The sequence below is a fragment of the Triticum urartu genome, chromosome 2A, assembly GCF_056163025.1.
Source record: "Triticum urartu cultivar PI428250 chromosome 2A, HENAU_Tu73, whole genome shotgun sequence".
Lineage (NCBI taxonomy): Eukaryota > Viridiplantae > Streptophyta > Magnoliopsida > Poales > Poaceae > Triticum > Triticum urartu.
The window spans coordinates 164,027,284-164,048,531 of record NC_141874.1 but is presented as its reverse complement, the minus strand read 5'-3'; positions in this window follow the sequence as shown (position 1 = coordinate 164,048,531).

Sequence of the window (21,248 nt, the reverse complement as noted above, 5' to 3'; positions counted from 1 at the left end):
CCTCCTATCCTTTCTAGTTTACACATAAGTTTTATGTGTAGTCAAAGTATATCTACTTTGATCAAAAAGGTATCAACATTCAACAACGCCCAATCAATATTGTTAGATTCGTACGTACTCCTAGATTTGTACTCGAGATGGTTTCCAATTTGACTATTGACAAGATTAATAGTACATGAGATGTATAATGTGAAAATTATATCATTGGAAACTCCTTTCACATACGAATTTGACCGTATGCTTTGTGTAAGTTGCATGTCATATATTATTACTCTAACATTTGGTCAAAGTTAGCCTCGAAAAACGCATTAGACCCTGTATGCTTTGTGTAAGTTGCATGTCATATATTATTACTCTAACATTTGTGTAAGTTGCATGTCATATATTATTACTCTAACATTTGGTCAAAGTAGTATAGTGGAAGTGGATCCTCTGACGTAGGTATCCCTGCCTTACCCTCCCTTTCGGTCACTTACTGGCAGACCCCATGCTTGCTAGGCCCCGCATGTCAGTTACTCAATGGGTTCGGCCACGTCAGGGGATCCTCATCCGTAGTATACTCCCTCTGTTTTTATTTACTCCGCATAAAACGGAGGGAGTGGTGGTATAATAAATGACGCGGGCGGGGGAAGGGGAGGGACATCGGTTTGCTCTCAACTGCGGTCCCACAAGCGAGCGAAAACACAAGACGAAGCGCGTTCCATTCGGTGAGCAACGTGGAGGGTCCAGCATGCCGGGCTGCAACGCGAACGCGACAAGAGCGATGTATAGTCAAAACCGATTGACCGGTCATCACCAGAACCACTATTCACACCAGAACCTTCGCTGCTCGGCCTACGCCAGCCACTGCCCTAAAACCACACCAAATCTCCAGCCCATTCGCCCACCTTTCGATCCACTAGCCCGCATCAAGCGTCCCCTAGTTCGCCGGAAAGCCATGGTGCGCCGCAAGATCACTTACTACAAGATGCTGACGCCGGAGCGCCGCGCAGAAATCGCGGCGGCGGTCGGTGCCACAGACCTCCGTTCCCAAGCTCGCTTTGCGGCGGGCCAATCCCCGAGTTCTCTGGAGCCAAGCTACGAGGAGGAGGAAGCCGATACATTGTTCATGGCGGAGATCGCGGCGCAGAAGGCCCCCGATGGGTATGAGACAATGGACGTCGACTTCGTGCCGGCGTCCGAGTCCCCCATGGTGCAGGCAGACTAGCGGTTCAACATGGCGATACTAAAGGAGAACCGAGAGGCAGAGGCTCAACTCGACGTGGAGCGCGTGCATGCCGCTGCCATCGAGGCTCTCCTACAGGCGGAACTGGATGTCGTGGATGTGAACCGGGTAGCGGAGGCTCAACTTGAGATGGAGCGCGCGGATGCCGCTGCCATCGAGGCCCTCCTGCAGGCGGAACCGGATGTCCTGGACTTGAACCGGGCGGCAGAGGCTCGACTCGACGCAGAGCGCGCGGATGCCACTCTCATCGACGCCCTCCATCATGCGGAACCGGACGTCCTGGACTTGAACCGGGCAGCGGAGGCTCAACTCGACGCGGAGCGCGCAGATGCCGCTGCCATCGAGGCCCTCCTGCAGGCGGAACCGGACGTCCTCGACTTGAACCGGGCCATGCTCTTGTCCGTGCAGAGTGCCCGCACGCTCCGCTTGAACGAGTAGCTGGAGGCCGAGGACAACCATGGTGCGGAGACACACGTCGGCAGCGACGGCTGGTTCGCGCCGGCAGCCAAAGACGACGAGGTCGTCTCTTTTCACGAGCAGTGATAGTTTTTCTTTATGTTGTTGTTTTTATGGATCTTTTGCTGTGTAAAAACATATATTTGTTATGCAAGTCGCCTGACTTGGGTCAGTCTACCATTTCAGGCGGTTGGATGAATATCCTACATCTCCTAACCCTTCTTTCCTTCTTCCTCACCTCTTCTTCTTCCCCAACAGACCACCGCACGGGCCGTACGGATACTACCCAACATGCGGTTGGATAAACATACTCTATGAACGAAAATTATGTGTCAGCGATAGGATGGCTGAGTTTGGTGTCTTCACATGCGACAACATGTGTCAGTGAGGGTGCGTTCCCTTGGTTGGGTTTGTGGCGTGCAGGAGCAACCGTGTGAGGGTGCGGTGCGACCGCGACGTGCAGGAGCGACCGTGTGAGGGTGCGGTGTGACCGCGACAGCCATGCGCAGGTGTACCTCCTTCTCATTTTTTGAAAACTTTAGGCAAGCTTGGAAAAAATGTGTGGCGAAGTTTGGCAATGCAAGGCCTAGACCCAAACAGGATAAGTACGTACGTACTAGGAGTACTAGTGTTAAAAAAGAAAGCCTGGGTTTTCCTTCGCGGGATTTAATCGATACAAATCCTCGTTTCACGTGTCAATTAATGCGTATTTTTTTCTCCAAAGACCAAAGAGCTAACCATCTCACTCCTCATCGCTTGATTAATGCAGCGCCATGCAAACCAACCTTCTCACTTCCGCATGCATACAGGGGATATTAATGTCCTTGGTTGCTAACCCCATCAATTTTATCTCGATTAGTGTTAGTGGCCCTTTGCAAATTGTAATTTTTATATACTGGCCTTGTGTACAAAAAAATGGAGGTAGTAACTATATTTGACTTCCTTCCCCATTGCGGTGAAGTCGACGATATTTTTTTGGGGTGGTTTGGCGAAGTGCGTTCAACGGAGAACACCATTGAGGGAGACCACAGTAAGTCGTTCGCAAGTGCCGCCTGCAAGCCAAGACAACCGCCTTATTTGCATCCAGGAAGTCCTTTACTAGTACTACTATAACTAGTGCAGTGAGATGGCATCTCGAAGAAGACGATGGAGAAGCGGAGTCAGCGAAGAGTGAAATGATGGTTGCTTCGTCCGTGGTTTTGTGATTTGATGCCTCACTGCTTTGCGATTTGTGATAGAAGGGACAGGGGAGTAGACTCTATGCTCTATATTGTACTACATGTGTCCAAGCATGGGAGAAAGAGGAGAGACGTTGCATTTTTCAATTCCTTCAATCAATCAATCAGGGAGCTTCGGTTCCATCTTTTTGGCTTTCGCAACACCGTCCACAATGGTTCCCATGATGCCAAAAGCTATTTTCACATTTGGCTACACATTGTGGATGCCCTTAACTGTACCACTTGGTTTTGCTCCTGTGTTCTATCTATACAAATCTCAATTATATTTATCTAAAAATTATAGAATCGAGATTAGTAAAAAGGAGGTGATTTTGCCGCGCGGATGGCGGGGGAGGTTTCCTATTTGAGAAATGCTACATCCACGTAATGGTTTACATAAAGTTACAAACTGATGTGATGTGGGACTATTTGATTGGATTAAAGGAGAGGATTAGGCCCACCCCACCTGAAAATCAGGGGGGGGCATATATAGATTAGATGGAAAGTATATGTAGCAGCTAAATAGCCCTTTGTAAGTCTAGGATTAGGCTTCTTATTTTTAGAGGACGTTGTCCTAGCGGTTTGCTAACATGCGGTCCCACGTGGCAGTGCTTTACCAAGCCGATCCGCGTCCCACATGAGGTAGAACAACGGCAGAAGCAACACGTGGTTAAGTTGAAGAAGATGAGGGAGAAGCGGATTCAGCAACGAGTGAAATGATGGTTGCTTCGTCCCTCCAACTTAACTGCGGGAAAGGTGCAACTTTGTGATTTGACGCCTCATTGCTCATTACTACGCCGGCGCCATGACTGGGGTGCTTCACCCCGGCTGCTCTGCACTGTATTCCAGTATGGCACATGGACCCGGTAGCTTGATGTCCCACATGTCGGCGAAAGGGACTAGAAGATTTATGAAAGCAAGCGCTCCACTCTTACGACGGAGGAGTAGACGACACGATGGCCCAGTGAACTGTCACTAGTACTGTATAGTACTATAGTTTTGCTGTTTCGCACGATCCATCGATACAAACCCGATTAAACAGGAAAGGGTGGGATTTTTCCCGCGTGGTAGATGATACTGGCCATACGTTTCAAACAAAATTTTAATGTATGCAGACTGAATAATTATAAGTAACAATATGATATCTAGTAAAACTAAAAACACATATGATTTATTGTGTTAGAGTGTAGAAGTAGTGCTGTATTGCATAGTTGTTAGATGTAACATGCGAGAACGTGTAGAGATGTAGTTTTGGAGGGCCTACAGAGAGAAAAGCGTAATACGGTCACCGAACTTCAGAATAAGCTGATTACGGTCACTATATATGTTTTGCGGTGATTATACGGACACTTGCTCATAGCTCAGCATCGAATTGCACTCTGTTAACCGGCCAAATAGTCTACGTGGCGCCATGTTGACTAGTTAAATTGACCACGTTCGTTGTGGGTCCCACCTGTCAGTTCGCATAGGCAAAAGGTCGGATAAACACAAATTTATGCAGGTGCGACAAGGCTCCAACCCATGCGCGGGAATCACCTGGTTGTGTATGTGTCTGTCAGGGCCTGATGTGTGCGCATGCACGTGTAGGTTGAGCACTTGAGCGTGAGAGTGTGTGTTGGTCGTGTGGTGTATTGGTGTGTGCATGCATGCGTGCGTGTGTGCGTGTGAGTGTTGCGTGCGTGTGTGGCTGCGTGTGTACGTGTGAGTGTTGCGTGTGTGCATGGGTGCATGTGTTTGTGTGAGTGTTGCGTGGGTGTAGTTCGTGTGCATGCGTGCGTGTGTGTATAATCACCGCACCAGCTCCTGTGTGTTAAAACAGACGGCTCAGCATACCAATACAAGGCCACCTTGTCCGCTGTGCCCGCAGCCATGACTTCGAACCACTGTCCAAATATTTTTTTTGTCGTTTGTTTTCATTCTTACTAGCAAGATGCCCGTGCGTTGCATGTAACATCAAGATGCATTTGTATGACTTGTTTATCTTGTGAGAGAAAAGGATGAACGAGGGAAGGCCTTATTTGCAAATGTGGGGAGGTGTGTGGGTACCTTTTTGCAAAATTGCCATAGTTCCTTTCCTATTCGTCAGATATAAATCGGACGGACTATATTGCAAGATGGCAGGCACACCATCATCACCAACTCTGTTTTTTATAAGAGTGTATTTTATGTATTTTATAAGAGTGTAGATGTAGAGTAGATACAAGTCGACAGGTGGGCACAATGGTAGTGAGATAATGTGATGCAGCACTAGAGGTGCCACGTGGAGCGTTTAACTAGTCAACTAGTCATGTCATGAGCAAATACAGAGTTGTACGGTGAGCCCGTGACTGCATAATAACCACTAAACGTAAATGGTGACCGTAATGAGTAGATTCTGAAGTCCAATGTACGTATCGTGCTTTCGCTTCAAATACAATGATCGTCATTGCATATATCGCGAGAGAAAGATGAAACATGCGTGAATTTTCTGGGGGCTTACTTTTAGAGGACCTGGAGATAGTTTTGTGTGCATACGTGAAAGGGGCATACAGGGGGGTATGCGTTGGAGAGAGAGATGCTCTTCGTTTCTCTTTATTATGACTAACTTTGTATATAGTATAAAAATATACAAATTCACAGTGCGGAATAAATATCATTGTGGGCACCATGCAATGCAAATTAGCGTTCGTACTCCTCCATATAACTTTGTAATGTTGTATATATGTAGAAACTCTAAAATAATTTTTTGGCCACACTTTATTCAAAAGGAATGTTGTATGCGAAATAAACGTGAAGAGAGGGCTTTTTAGATCAATGGGGTACGTGATGTAACATGTGTGAATGTGTAGTTGATGCATTTGGCGGGGCCTAGAGAGGTATGTGTGTGTATTACGTATTCGGGAGAGGCATGGATAGAGGGGCCGACGGGGGGGCGTGGGAGAGATAGCACGAGAAATGAGAGTGGTCTAGAGAGAGAGAGAGACGAATATGACGTCACGACAAGAGATTCCATTCCCTTGAGTGTGTATATGCAAGGGGGGAGGGAATAGAGGCACCAGGAGAAATTTTTTGTTTGTGTGTGGTGTTTGTGTTGGTATGTGTGGGTGTGAGAAGATAATGAGACGTGGGGGCAGAGGGTGTGTCACCGCGTGAGGTCTGGTGGGTCGAGGTGAGGCCCTTCGTTCTGTTCTGTCCTGCGCCACATTGGTCGGCGCGTGATGCATTTAGGAAGACCCATGGATGACTAGTCATACAAGACAAAGATAGCAGAATTGTGAAGCACTCTGTGTCCACTGACAAAGCCGGCTAGGATTTGTAACCCTAGGTTCTCGGACTAAGGTAACCCCTTTATCTCTGATATTACTATTCATCCAACCTAACTTTAAGGGGCATCCTACAGAATGCTGTGCTAGAATCATGCTCATCGATTAGGAAGAGAGGTGTGAGACAATGCGTGAGAGATAGGCGTAAAGATAATGTGCGTACATGAGACACATAGGCAGGTCCACGTATATAGAAAGGGTCGATGAGGATTGTGCGTGTGTATGTTTGCGAGAGGAAGAGTGCTTGTGATAAAGGTTAGTGAAAACAGTTGTAAATGGTTACGAGAGGGAGGGAGGGTTATATCTAGAGCATGTGTGCGAGAAAGACACCTCGGGAGAGAGTGTGTGAGCATGTGTGAGAGACCACCGATGGAGAGAAACTACACGTAAAAGACTGCTCTACACATTTATTAAAGATATAAATTGTATCCAAATATTAGGATGGGATCATGATATTTGCAATTCGCATAAGGAGCGGTCATTGATCCATCAGACATCTAGATTCTATCGAATTTGAGCATGTCTATGTTATTATTCGACACAATTGATCCACATTGTTAGTATTTTGAACTCCAGACAATGCATTGCTTTATCAATCGAATATAAACGTGAGTATAGTTCATGTTGTGTGTGTAAAGCACATTGTACATACAAAAGTTACACAATGGACATTATAAATAGCTACTACCTCTGAACTAGCATACATTTGAATTCAACTTAAGGTGGTTTAAAAAAATCGAATTCAACATGAAGTCCATTCAATTATTTGAATTTGATATCATGGCATTTGTAAACCATACCTAAATTATGGGGGTACCAATCTTTGCTCTGATTTTGTACATAATAGCATATGTAGTCGTGTACAAAATAGATTCAAATTTAGCTCCTCCATTCCAAAATAATCGTAGTTATAGGATTTTCAAGTGTCAAAATTTCAAAAAGAAGCGGATAATTTAATGAGGTTTTCAAACATACAAGGTCAAATATTACGTTGTATATTTAGGTCAATCCTCATAGTTCAAGAGTACTCTAAACATGAATGCTTGTGTTTCAAAATTTCGAACGAAGCGCCAAAAGAGCCTCTACTCGCCCGAAACCGCGTGAGACCAATGTTTGGTAGTACAAGGAAATTACTTTTCTAATAACTCCGACCCGTGAAACCTACCGGCCCGACGTCCAAAGGTCTAAACCGGGGTAAGTTTGTAGCTTCATCTAGACGCCACGCAACCGCATCCGAAAAACATTCATACACAATGGCCGCCTAAGCACACATGCGCGCGACCGAAATTGCTCCCGCCCACTATTTGGGACACCTGGGATTACCATCCTACCCCCGACCCGCAGTAGGTCCAAAATTTAAGAGGGGGGCAAAGTTTGTACTTTCCCCAAATTTCAAACAAGCGCGTCCCATTTCTATTCAAAAAAGCCAAAAACAAGCGCGTCCCAGACCGAAACATGGTTCCCCCCACCCGTCCGATTCCCCATTCGTACTCCGTGGGCACCAAAACTACCCCTCCACAAGCCGCGAAACCCCGGCGTCCTCTGTCCGCCACCCCATCCCACCCATCAACCGCCACCCTCCTCCATCACGCCGGAGCCGATACCCCAACGTCGTCGTCCACCGCAACCTCAACCGCAACGCCCTCCACGGCTAGTAGTTGAAGCCGAGGCCGAGCCGTCCGTACCCGAGCCAGTTCAACCACGCTGTCCTGTGGCTCACCGCTGCCGCTCCAACTTCGCCACCCTCCACCGCACCGGAGCTGTTCCTGCTACGCCGTCCTTCGCCGCCTCGGATCTGCTTCCCCTCCACCAACATACGGCCACGGCAACACAGTCAACAATTTGGCCATGGGTTCGTCCAGGCCTGCACCCTCCAGAACATCGGTTTCCCCGGTAAAAAGAAGAAAATCGGCGCAACTTGTGGAGGTGACCACACCGGCAACCGAAAAAGGTACTCCTCTTCCCTTATTCGTGCAAATCTTACGTCTCTGCTTGCACGGTATTCATCCCATAGAAGACACTAGTTGACCGCTTCTTCTTGATACTAGATGTTCCTAGTAACTCGCGATGCACAAGGTTTCTCCTCATATACTATTTCACCTTAGCTAGAGGTCCGTCGCCCCCTGAATTTCAATTTCTGGCCACTTGATTCCCAATTAACGGAAGCATTCCCCGGCGTAACAGGCGCTAGTACGCCTATTACGCCGGGGAAGCAGTGCCTTGGTGTTTATCTTAGGGGCGTGTGCGGCCTAGAGCTACTGGCGCCTGATCAGGAGGTCGGCCGGGATTAAAGGAATGTCCTGGGGGCGCTGCCAAGCACGGCGGTGGTGTGAGGTCGATGGGAGGGCGGGGCGGCGGAGGCAGGGGTCTAGGCCGGTGGTCGCTGGTGGTTCAAGAAAGATCGTCAACAGTGACTGGCGGGAGGTAGACGTAGGCCATCTGCCCGTTCCTTATAGATCTGACGGTTCATTAAAAAAATCGACTAACCTATTTATTTTCAGTCGACTGTTATCTTAGATATGACCACATGTGGTGGTGTGCTGGAGGAGTACCTGCATTTCCTGTGCTCATATATTACAAAATCATACAGAGTAGAATCTAATTTTGTTTGCCATGCAATGTTGTAGAGCTATCATATGTCTCCTGTCATTTATTTTTCAGCCACCTGCTATCTGCTACTTTTACAGTGCACTAGTTCTGCACACACTTCACCCTTACTCTCACTGTTGTGTTTTTATGCAAGGGTATTACAGACTCTGCTGCCATGAGAGAAGCCAAAAAGAAAAGAGAGAAGTCACTCTAGTTTGGTGTGCGGCTAGGCAAGACACGTTTCAACGCTTTAAAGGGTGCAGTGTCAGCAGATGGAGACGGGGAACGTAGCTCTGGAGTTGATGACCTCGCTCGCAATGAACCACTATCCCAGGTGCTTGCTTTAACTTCGCGGTGTCATATGTGCTTGCATGTTCCATATGGTGTCTAGCTTGTATTCGAAAGGCCGAAGTCGGTAAGATAAGGAAAGATATTTTTTTACATGAACCACCATCCCGTGAGCACCAGAAGACAAATAGCTAGTCAGGGCACTGACCGAGCCAGTGACAAGCCCAACAAAGATAGGCATCACCTGGAAGCCAACTAAAAAGCTGCGATGGTGGCGAAGCAGCCCGCCTCCCACCAGGCTCTCAGGTCCTAGATGATCATGCTCACCACTCCAGCCGGATGTCTAGCTTGTATTGCTTCCAATTTGGTTAAATTGCATCTGCTTAGCTTACACATTATACCTTTGAATATGACATGCCTTTCTGTTTTTGGTACATACTAGTACATCTGTGTATTAACCATGTTCTTACATCAAACTAATGTTCTTGTGTATCCCTCATCAATCACTTATGACGAGGCATGCAGGCAAGGGGACTACTCCTCATTTAAATAATGCAGCGTCAGCCTCCCGACATGATTCTCAAGAAACAGAAATGCTAGATGAAGATAGTGAACGTAGCTCTGTAGTTGATTACAGCATTTCCCCTACACTAGCATCGCAGGTGCTTGCTCTAACTTGGCAGCGTGATATGTGATTGCATGTTGCATATGGTGTCTAGATTGTAATTCTTCCAATCTGGTTAAACTGCATGGGCTAGTCTGCTTAGCTTATACATTATACTTGTTAATGTGACATGCCTTCCTGTATTTAGTACATAGTACATCTGTCTATTAAGCATGTCCTTACATAAAACTATTGTTTTTTTGTATCCCGCATCAATCAACATGACGAGACACCTTTAGTATATGCAGTGCGATATTAGTTGCATCTTTCATATGATTTATAGCATGCGCTGCTTCTAATTTGTTGAAATTCCATTTATGATGGGATGCTTTTAACTTGGCAGAGTCATATTGGTTGCATCTTTCATGTGGTGTCTAGCTTGCATTGCTTCTTATTTGCTGGAATGGTTTCTGCTTAGTTTACACAAACAGTTGTGAACATGCCATGTCGTCCTATTTTTCGTACATATTCCATCCTGGTATCATGTGTTTACCTTACATCAAAGTAGTGATTGTCAGTATCATGCATGAATAAGTTCTGTAGAGAGAATTTTATTGCTTTTTCTTGTCGATTTTACTTGACAATTCAAAATCAATAAAGCGGAAGGAAGTTAGCAAGGCAGTGGATAAAGGTGCTCCTTTCAAACGGAGGGCCTCTACAGTTTCTACTCCTCCACACCCCCAAGACGATTTCCAAGACAACACATGCATAGACACTCAACAAAGCTGTGTTTATGATGAGCACGTCTCCCCTAGTGTAGCATCACCGGTGCTCCCTCTAAGTTGGCACTGTTATATGTGGTTGCATGTTATGTGTGATGTCTAGCTTGTATTGCTTCCAATTTTGTTGAATTCCATCTGCTTACTTTACACATTATACTTGAATAAGACACATGTTCCTGTTTCTAGAACATACAATATCTGTCTATCACACCATGTTCTTACATCAAATTACTATTGTTGTGTAACCTGCAACAATCACTTATCATAAGACACGTTTGACTTCGGAGTGTGATATAGGTTACATCTCACATTCTTTTCTAGCTTGTATTACTAATTTGTTGAAATGGCACTTATGATGAGACAGTTTTAACTTGGTAGAGTGATATTCGTTGCATCTTTCATATGGTGTCTAGATTTCATTGCTTCTAATTTGTTGAAATGCCTTCTCCTTAGTTTACACATCATAAGCTGTGAATATGCAATGCTGTGAATATGCAATGACACTAATGACGAGAGACCTCTAACATGGTAGTGTGATGTTGCTTGCATCTTGCATATGATTTATTTCTTGTACCGCTTCACATTTGTTTAAACGCCATTTAGGATGAGACACTGTTAACTTGGCAGAGCGATATTTGTAGCATCTTTCATATGGTGTCTACCTTCCATTGCATTGCTTCTAATTTGGTGAAATGTCTTCTTCTTAGTTTACACATCATAGTTCTGGTTATCTCTTCCGTCCTGTTTTTCATACATATTACATCCTCCTATCATGTGGTTGTCTAACATCAAAGTTTAGTTCGTCTACATCACGCATCAATTTTTTCTGAAGAACTAAATTGTTATTCGTTTTTCTTATCGGCTTGACTTAACATGGCACAGAGAAAGAGGAAGAAACACAGAATGGCAGGGAATGAGAAGCGGATGAATCCTGCGGATTCTGCTGGTACTGATGGTGCAATAGAAGGTCAAAGTCCAACAGAAAATTCTACAAACGCAGCATCCCATGCTACACAAGTTGCAAAAAAGACAAACAGAAACAAATAGCTGCCACCAAACAAGCAGAGGCAGCCCTAGTTCTTGCAACACCTACCACAGTACTACCAGCTGCACGACGTACTCGTGCGTCAACTAAGCTAGCAGCACGTTCCCAAGCTCCCTTGCCACCTGACACTACTTCCCAAGCACTCTTGACACAAGATGAGTTGGCAATATCATATGAACCTTGTGAGCTTCAACAGCAAGAAGGTAGTTGCTGGAGTCAAGTTACAGTTGCATGCTTCTTTATATATAGTCTCACAGTTTGATGTACACTAACACTTCCTATGTTTGTTGTTGGACTAGTACCTAGGCCCAAGAGGAAACAAACTTCAGGGATAATGCTCGATAGGTTAATTAAATCTAGAGGAGGAAGAATGGAGATCCATTTTGAGGTAGGTTTAAAAAGGCCACGTGATGCTATAGAGTTAGGTGTCATGTACATATCCTCCCAACATGGATTCAGTACAGGAATGACAAAGATGAAACCCAGTTCAACATCTTCCTCGACCATTTATCTATAATTATGGTTATGTATGGAAACTAGTAATATCGTCTTGCTCTATCCAATACTTTCTAGGTTGCTGATAATGAGACTCCCATAATTTTCAACAGATGAGGTTCAAGTTGGATAGCCCAGATGATGCAACCAGACAAGCTTGCACCCATGTTTTCAAGTCTGCTCGGCGATAGTATCGGTATAACTTGAGGAAAACTCACTTTGAAGGCAAGGCTAACAGTGAACTTGCCCAAACATCTCAAGTGGAAAATATATCTGATGAAGACTGGAGAGGCCTCGTTAAACACTGGTCCAATCCGAAGTATCAGGTACATTATATATATATATATGTCATCAGATCACATGTTGAAGTCCTATTTACGCATGTGCCACACAAATCTATCTTCTTGTAGGTGAACTCTTCAAAGAACAAGGCCAACCGTACGAAAGTGAAATTCCAACAGACGACAGGATCTCGTAGCTATATTGCACACTACGAGGCTCGTGTAATTAGCTGCTGTTTCACTCTTTTCGCTGTACCATATTATCATATATATATTGACTTGTTCCAAATGCAGAGGAAAGCCCGCAAGGACCAAAAAGTACATGAACCAAATGCTGTGGAAATCTTCAAGGACTGTCACACCAGCAAGAAGAAGGGCATGACTACACCAGTCAATGCCGCTGTTGTAAGTCCTTAATCCTCATGCCTTTTAACTACTACTTACTCTGACTTGTGCCTTGAACTGCATGGTTTGCAGCCAATGTCTATTACTCATTTCAATTTTATATACAATTGTCTTAGCGTATCATTGCACCTTACAAGGTTTAAAAGAGAGGAGTGATGTTCCTTTGATCTTGAACTGTAATCTAGTTCCGTGCTGGACTTGCCCACACAACGTTACAATTTCCTGTTTGTCTGTTCTCAGTTGTTTTGTGATATGAATGACGTCATACTATGCTTACCGTATTATAAACTTCGTCTCTTTATCCTTAGCCCTCAATACAATGTGAAGAAATAGACAATACATTAGCGATGGTACATGGTCATATGTTTGGAACTTGGTTTTATTATGTACTTTGCAATAAAATACAACTAATATTTTACATGGGTTCACCAGAATAAATTCTGTATATAGACCAAAGCTATTTTGATTGGTTTTGCTGCCTCCTTAATATCTTCTGTTCTGGTACTACTAATGTAAAACCTCAACTTTTCAGCGAGCTATGGAAAAAATGGTGGAACCGCCACCTTCTGAAGGTGGCGAGGCAACTATAACCCCAATGTCAGCTCTTGCTGCAGTGGGTCAATACCTGTCCACTAACAGTGCCAAAAGCATGTTCCTGCGTAATACTGGGTTGGTTGTTAAGGCAATATCGTCCAAACTACCTCATGATCAAGATATGCAAGCTCAAAGCAATGTTGTATCTGCGCTCCAGACACAAGTCCATTCCCTAACAGAGACCCTTTGTGAAACAAGGAGAAACATTGCTCAATGTCGTCAAGATATGCATGGTTTTGAAACCAGACTATCAGACATTTTCTATGTTGTTCAGGAGCCTAGGGGAAATGAAGGCGATGGTTATGGTGCTCCATCGGACAATACAACATGAAAATGTAATAGTCAGGTCAAATGAACTGAGCTTCTGAACTTCTGGTGGTGCATTTATCTGCTAGACTGTTAAGTTTTATGCCAACCTTCCTTTTGTTATATAGTTGTAATTTGTTTTGGTGCGATACAAAATTTATTCTTAACGTGCAGCCACCACCTGAAGAAAATAGCAAGCCATTTTTGTATAGTGTAGGGTGTTCCCTGTATTTGCACTGGTGGCGATCTTTGATGCCAAGTGGATGTAATCTGTGCAATCGCCTTAATAGCCTAGCGTTAGTTTCGGCCTTATTTATTTCCTAGTCTTCTTTTTTCCTGGTTTGCTAGTGGCCGCAACTACCATGGGCCATATACGGGCCATAGGATCCATGATCTCCTACGGGCCGTCAATAAATGGGCCTGTAATCGGTGGGCCTCGGGCTGTCGGATAAATGGGTCTACATGGGCCATAATCGGGCATAATTGGTATCGGCCCAGCATGGTAACAGGCCGTTAACAGGTCGTAGGACAGCAAAGGCTTAATTCTGTCACAGGCATAACGGGTCGTTAATGGGCCAGAATATAGGACGGGCTGGAAACGGTGCAACGGGTTAACAGGCCAGTAACGGGCCGACTCTTGCCATGGGCCAAATTTGGCCCATTAGGGTAACAGGCCAGTAACGGGCTGACTCTTGCCATGGTCTGAATTTGGCCCATTAGTGGAACATGCCAGTAACGGGCCAACTCTTGCCATGGGCCGAATTTGGCCCATTAGGGGAACAAGCCAGTAACGGGCTGGAAGTAATCGAGGGCCGAAAAGGAGCCCAAGAACGTATGGGCCGTCAATAGGCCGAAAGCTAACACGGGCTGGAAACGGCCATGTAAATCACGGGTCGTTAACGGGTATAAAGAAAATTATAGTTCATTATGGGCTAGAGTCACCGTGGGCCTTTACCTGGGCCGGCCTATTATGGCACACAAAAATCTTGTGGGCCTTTACCTGGGCCGGCCCATTATGGCCCGCGAAATCTTGTGGGCCTTTAGCTGGGCCAGCCAATTATGGTCCACAAAATCTCATGGGCCTTTAGCTGGACCAGCCCATTATGGCCCGCAAAATCTTGTGGGCCTTTAGTTGGGCCAACCCATTTAAACTTGTTGGGCCGTGCCACGTGTCGACGTATCATAGGCGCCTTCTGTCCAGTGAGTGAATGACATCTGTCCCGACGATGAGCCGACACGTGTTTCCTCTAGCCAATGATGATTTTACACGTGGAAAATCCCCATTGGTCGGGGCTGTTAACGGGTTATCGGATCCAAAACCCGACCCGATAGCTTAACGGCGTTCCGTTACAGTGGATGCCACGTGTCGGTCACCCTTGACGAAAGCACTTCTGTGACGCGCGATTTATCGTCATGGAAGTGGGCACTTCCATGATGATAATTTTGGTAATGTCATGGAACACTTCTACGATAGCACAGGTATGACTATCTTGATTCTATCATAAATTTGTCATGGATGTACATGCATGACAAAAAAAAGCGACCTACTGTGACAAACACGTATCATCACGGAAGTGTATTTTTTTGTAGTGCAATGATGCGGATTGGATTCATGATATGAGGTTTATCCTCATTGCTGCACAGAATAATTATGTCCTTGATGCACCGCTAGGTGACAAACCTATTGCAGGAGCAGATGCAGATGTTATGAACGTTTGGCTAGCTCAATATGATGACTACTTGATAGTTTAGTGCACCATGCTTAAACGACTTAGAATCGGGACTTCAAAGACGTTTTAAACGTCATGGACCATATGAGATGTTCCAGGAGTTGAAGTTAATATTTCAAGCAAAATACCCGAGTTGAGAGATATGAAGTCTCCAACAAGTTCTATAGCTAAAAGATGGAGGAGAATAGCTCAAGCAGTGAGCATGTGCTCAGATTGTCTGGGTACTACAATCGCTTGAATCAAGTGGGAGTTAATCTTCCAGATAAAATAGTGATTGACAGAATTCTCTAGTAACCATCACCAAGTTAGTAGAACTTCGTGATGAACTATAATATGCAAGGGATAACGGAAACGATTCCCAAGGTCTTCGTGATGCTGAAATTGATGAAGGTAGAAATCAAGAAAAGCATCAAGTGTTGATGGTAAACAAAACCCCTAGTTTCAATTAAAGGGACAAAGGGAAGAAAGGGGAACTTCAAGAAGAACAGCAAGCAAGTTGCTGCTCAAATGAAAAAACCCAAGTTTGGACCTAAGCCTGAAACTGAGTGCTTCTACTACAAAGGGACTGGTCACTGGAAGCGGAACTACCCCAAGTAATTGGCGGATAAGAAGGATGGCAAAGTGAACATAGGTATATTTGATATACATGTTATTGATGTGTACTTTACTAGTGTTTATAGCAACCCCTCAGTATTTGATACTAGTTCAGTTGCTAAGAATAGTAACTCGAAACGGGAGTTGCAGAATGAACAGAAACTAGTTAAGGGTGAAGTGATGATGTGTATTGGAAATGGTTCCAAGATTGATATGATCATCATCGCACACTCCCTATACTTTCAGGATTAGTGTTAAACCTAAAATAAATGTTATTTAGTGTTTGCGTTGAGCATGAATATGATTGGATCATGTTTATTGCAATACGGTTATTCATGTAAGTTAGAGAATAATTGTTGTTCTGTTTACATGAATAAAACCTTCTATGGTCATACACCCAATGAAAATGGTTTGTTGGATCTCGATCGTGGTGATACACATTTTCATAATATTGAAGCCAAATGATGCAAAGTTAATAATGATAGTGCAACTTATTTGTGGCACTGCCGTTTAGGTCATATTTGTGTAAAGCGCATGAAGAAAATCCATGCTGATGGGCTTCTGGAATCACTTTCTTATGAATCAGTTGATGCTTGCGAACCATGCCTCATGGGCAAGATGACTAAGACTCCGTTCTCTGGAACAATGGAGCGAGCAACGGATTTGTTGGAAATCATACATACTGATGTATGTGGTCCGATGAATATTGAGGCTCGCGGCAGGTATCATTATTTTCTGATCTTCACAGATGATTTGAGCAGATATGAGTATATCTACTTGATGAAACACAAGTCTGAAACATTTGGAAAGTTCAAAGAATTTCAGAGTGAAGTGGAGAATCATCGTAACAAAAATAAAAGTTTCTACGATATGATCACAGAAGTAAAATATTTGAGTTACGAGTTTGGCCTTTAGTTAAAACAATGTGAAATAGTTTCACTACTCACGCCACCTGGAACACCACAGTGTAATGGTGTGTCCGAACGTCGTAACCGTACTTTATTAGATATGGTGCGATCTATGATGTCTCTTATCGATTTACCACTATCGTTTTGGGGTTATGCATTAGAGACAACTACATTCACGTAGGCACCATCTAAATCCGTTGAGATGACACCGTATGAACTATGGTTTGGCAAGAAACCTAGGCTGTTGTTTCTTAAAGTTTGAGGTTGCAATGCTTAAAAGTTTCAACCTGATAAGCTCAAACCCAAATCGGAGAAGTGCGTCTTCATAGGATACCCAAAAGAAAATGTTGGGTACACCTTCTATCACAAATCCGAAGGCAAGATATTCATTGCTGAGAATGGATCCTTTCTAGAGAAGGAGTTTCTTTCAAAAGAAGTGAGTGGGAGGAAAGTAGAACTTGATGAGGTAACTATACCTGCTCCCTTATTGGAAAGTAGTTCATCATAGAAATATGTTCCTGTGACTACTACACCAATTAGTGAGGAAGCTAATGATGATGATCATGTAACTTCAGATCAAGTTACTACCGAACCTCGTAGGTAAACCAGATTGATATCCGCACTAGAGTGGTACGGTAATCCTGTTCTGGAGGAAATGCTACTTGACCATGACGAACCTACGAACTATGAGGAAGCGATGATGAGCCCAGATTCCACGAAATGGCTTGAGGCCATGAAATCTGAGATGAGATCCATGTATAAGAACAAAGTATGGACTTTGATTGACTTGCCCAAAGATCAGCGAGCCATTGAGATTAAATGGTTCTTCAAGAGGAAGACGGACGCTGATAGTAGTGTTACTATCTACAAAGCTAGAATTGTCACAAAAAGGTTTTTGACAAGTTCAAGGTGTTGACTACAATGAGAGTTTCTCACTCGTATCTATGCTTAAGTCTGTCCGAATCATGTTAGCAATTGCCACATTTTATGAAATATGGCAAATGGATAAACAAAACTACATTACTTAATGGATTTATTAAAGAAGAGTTGTATATGATGCAACAAGAAAGTTTGGTCAATCCTAAAGGTGCTAACAAAATATGCAAGCTCCAGCGATCCATCTATGGACTGGTGCAAGCATCTCGGAGTTGGAATATACGCTTTGATAAGTTGATCAAAGCATATAGTTTTATACAGACTTGCGGTGAAGCCTGTATTTACAAGAAAGTGAGTGGGAGCACTACATCATTTCTGATAAGTATATGTGAATGACATATTGTTGATTGGATATAATGTAGAATTATTCTGCAAAGCATAAAGGAGTGTTTGAAAGGAGTTTTTCAAAGAAAGACCTCGGTGAAGCTGCTTACATATTGAGCATCAAGATCTATAGAGATAGATGAAGACGCTTGATAAGTTTTTCAATGAGTACATACCTTGATAAGATTTTGAAGTAGTTCAAAATGGAATAGTCAAAGAAAGAGTTCTTGCCTGTGTTACAAGGTGTGAAACTGAGTAAGACTCAAAGCCCGACCACGGCAGAAGATAGAAAGAGAATGAAAGTCATTCCATATGCCTTGGCCATAAGTTCTATAAAATATGCCATGCTGTGTACCAGATCTATTGTATACCCTACACTATTTTTGGCAAGGGAGTACAATAGTGATCTAGGAGTAGATCACTGGACAGCGGTCAAAATTATCCTTAGTGGAATAAGGATATGTTTCTCGATTATGGAGGTGACAAAAAAAAGGTTCGCCGTAAAGGGTTACGTTGATGCAAATTTTGACACTGATCCAGCTGACTCTAAATCTCAATCTGGATACATATTGAAAGTGGGAGCAATTAGCTAGAGTAGCTCTGTGTAGAGCATTGTTGACATAGAAATTTGCAAAATACTTATAGATCTGAATGTGGCAGACCCATTGACTAAACTTCTCTCACAAGCAAAACATGATCACACCTTAGTACTCTTTGGGTGTTATTCACATAGCGATGTGAACTAGATTATTGACTCTAGTAAACCCTTTGAGTGTTTCTCACATGTCGATGTGAACTATGGGTGTTAATCACATGGTGATGTGAACTATTGGTATTAAATCACATGGCGATGTGAACTAGATTATTAACTCTAGTGCAAGTGGGAGACTGAAGGAAATATGCCCTAGAGGCAATAATAAAGTTATTATTTATTTCCTTATATCATGATAAATGTTTGTTATTCATGCTATAATTGTATTAACCGGAAACATAATACATGTGTGAATACATAGACAAATAGAGTGTCACTAGTATGCCTATACTTGACTAGCTCGTTGATCAAAGATGGTTATGTTTCCTAACCATAGACATGAGTTGTCATTTGATTAACGGGATCACATCATTAGGAGAATGATGTGATCGACTTGACCTATTCTGTTAGCTTAGCACTTGATCGCTTAGTTTGTTGCTATTTCTTTCTTCATGACTTATACATGTTCCTATGACTATGAGATTATGCAACTACCGTTTACTGGAGGAACACTTTGTGTGCCACCAAACGTCACAGCGTAACTGGGTGATTATAAAGGTGCTCTACAAGTGTCTCCTAAGGTACTTGTTGGGTTGGCGTATTTCGAGATTAGGATTTTTCACTCTGATTGTCGGAGAGGTATCTATGGGCCCACTCGGCAATGCACATCACTATAAGCCTTGCAAGCATTGCAACCAGAAGTACCAAAGGTGCGCGGAGCCCGGTGAAAATGAATATGTTTGCTACTGAAAGAAGCCTGCCTATTGACTAATATTCGTCTTTAGAATGAAAGTAGCTATGAAGCCCAATCTACTGTCGATTCAAAAGGAATAAGTTAGTTGGGAGATGATCTATTACAGAACGAGTAAAGAGACTTGCCGGTAACGAGATTGAACTAGGTATTGAGATACCGACGATCGAATCTGGGGCAAGTAACATCCGATGACAAAGGGAACAACGTATGTTGTTATGCGGTCTGACCGATAAAGATCTTCGTAGAATATGTGGGAGCCAATATGAGCATCCAGGTTCCGCTATTGGTTATTGACCGGAGACGTGTCTCGGTCATGTCTACATAGTTCTCGAACCCGTAGGGTCCGCACGCTTAAAGTTTCGATGACGGTTATATTATGAGTTTATGAGTTTCGATGTACAAAAGGTTGTTTAGAGTCCCGAATGTGATCATGGACATGACGAAGAGTCTCAAAATGGTTGAGACATGAAGATTGATATATTGGAAGCCTATATTTGGATATCAGAAATGTTCCGGGTGAAATCGAGATTTTACCGGAATACCGAGGGGTTACCGGAACCCCCCGGGGGCTTAATGGGCCATAGTGGGCCTTAGTGGAGAAGAGGAGAGGCGGCTAGGGCAGGGCCACACGCCCCTCCCCCTCTAGTCCGAGTAGGACAAGGAGACAGGGGCGGCGCCCCCCCTTTCCTTCCTCTCTCCCTCCTCTTTCCCCCTTCTCATAATGCAACAAGGAAGGGAGGGAGTCCTAATCCTGGTGGGAGTAGGACTCCTCCTGGTGCGCCTCCTCCTGGCCGGCCGCACCTCCCCCCTTGCTCCTTTATATACGGGGGCAGGGGGCACCCCAAAGACACAACAATTGATTTGATCTTTTAGCCGTGTGCGGTGCCCCCCTCCACCATAGTCCACCTCGATAATACTGTAGTGGTGCTTAGGCGAAGCCCTGCGTCGATAGAACATCATCATCATCACCACGCCGTGCTGACAAAACTCTCCCTCAACACTCGGCTGGATCGGAGATCGAGGGACGTCATCGGGCTGAACGTGTGCTGAACTAGGTGGTGCTGTGCGTTCGGTACTTGATCGGTTGGATCGTGAAGACGTACGACTACATCAACCGTATTGTGCTAACGCTTCCGCTTTCGGTCTACGAGGGTACGTGGACAACACTCTCCCCTCTCGTTGCTATGCATCACCATGATCTTGCGTGTGCGTAGGATTTTTTTTGAAATACTACGTTCCCCAACACTTGGGTCACTAAAAGTAAAATGTAGAGTCTTGTGCTTTAAGCTTGAGCCAATCTTTTGTCCTTAGCATTTTCAGGGGACCACTTTCTAATCCATGCCATGCCAATCATTGAGCTTTTCCTGAAATATTTATCTTCAAGTAGCATTATCTCAATGAGCTATATGTTGTTAGGAATTACCAAAACCACCCAGGGATAGTTGCACTTTCAATCTCCCCTTTTTGGTAATTGATGACAACATATAGATCAAAGCTTCGACAAATGATTATAAGATTGAAAAACATCGTCGCTTTGAGAAGTATGTGATAAGCAAGATCTCCCCTAAATTTGTGCATTATTTAAAAATTTCTTTTGAATGCAAATGCACAATCAATTAGGATCATGGGTTACTCTTCCATGTCACATACATCTTGGTGGAG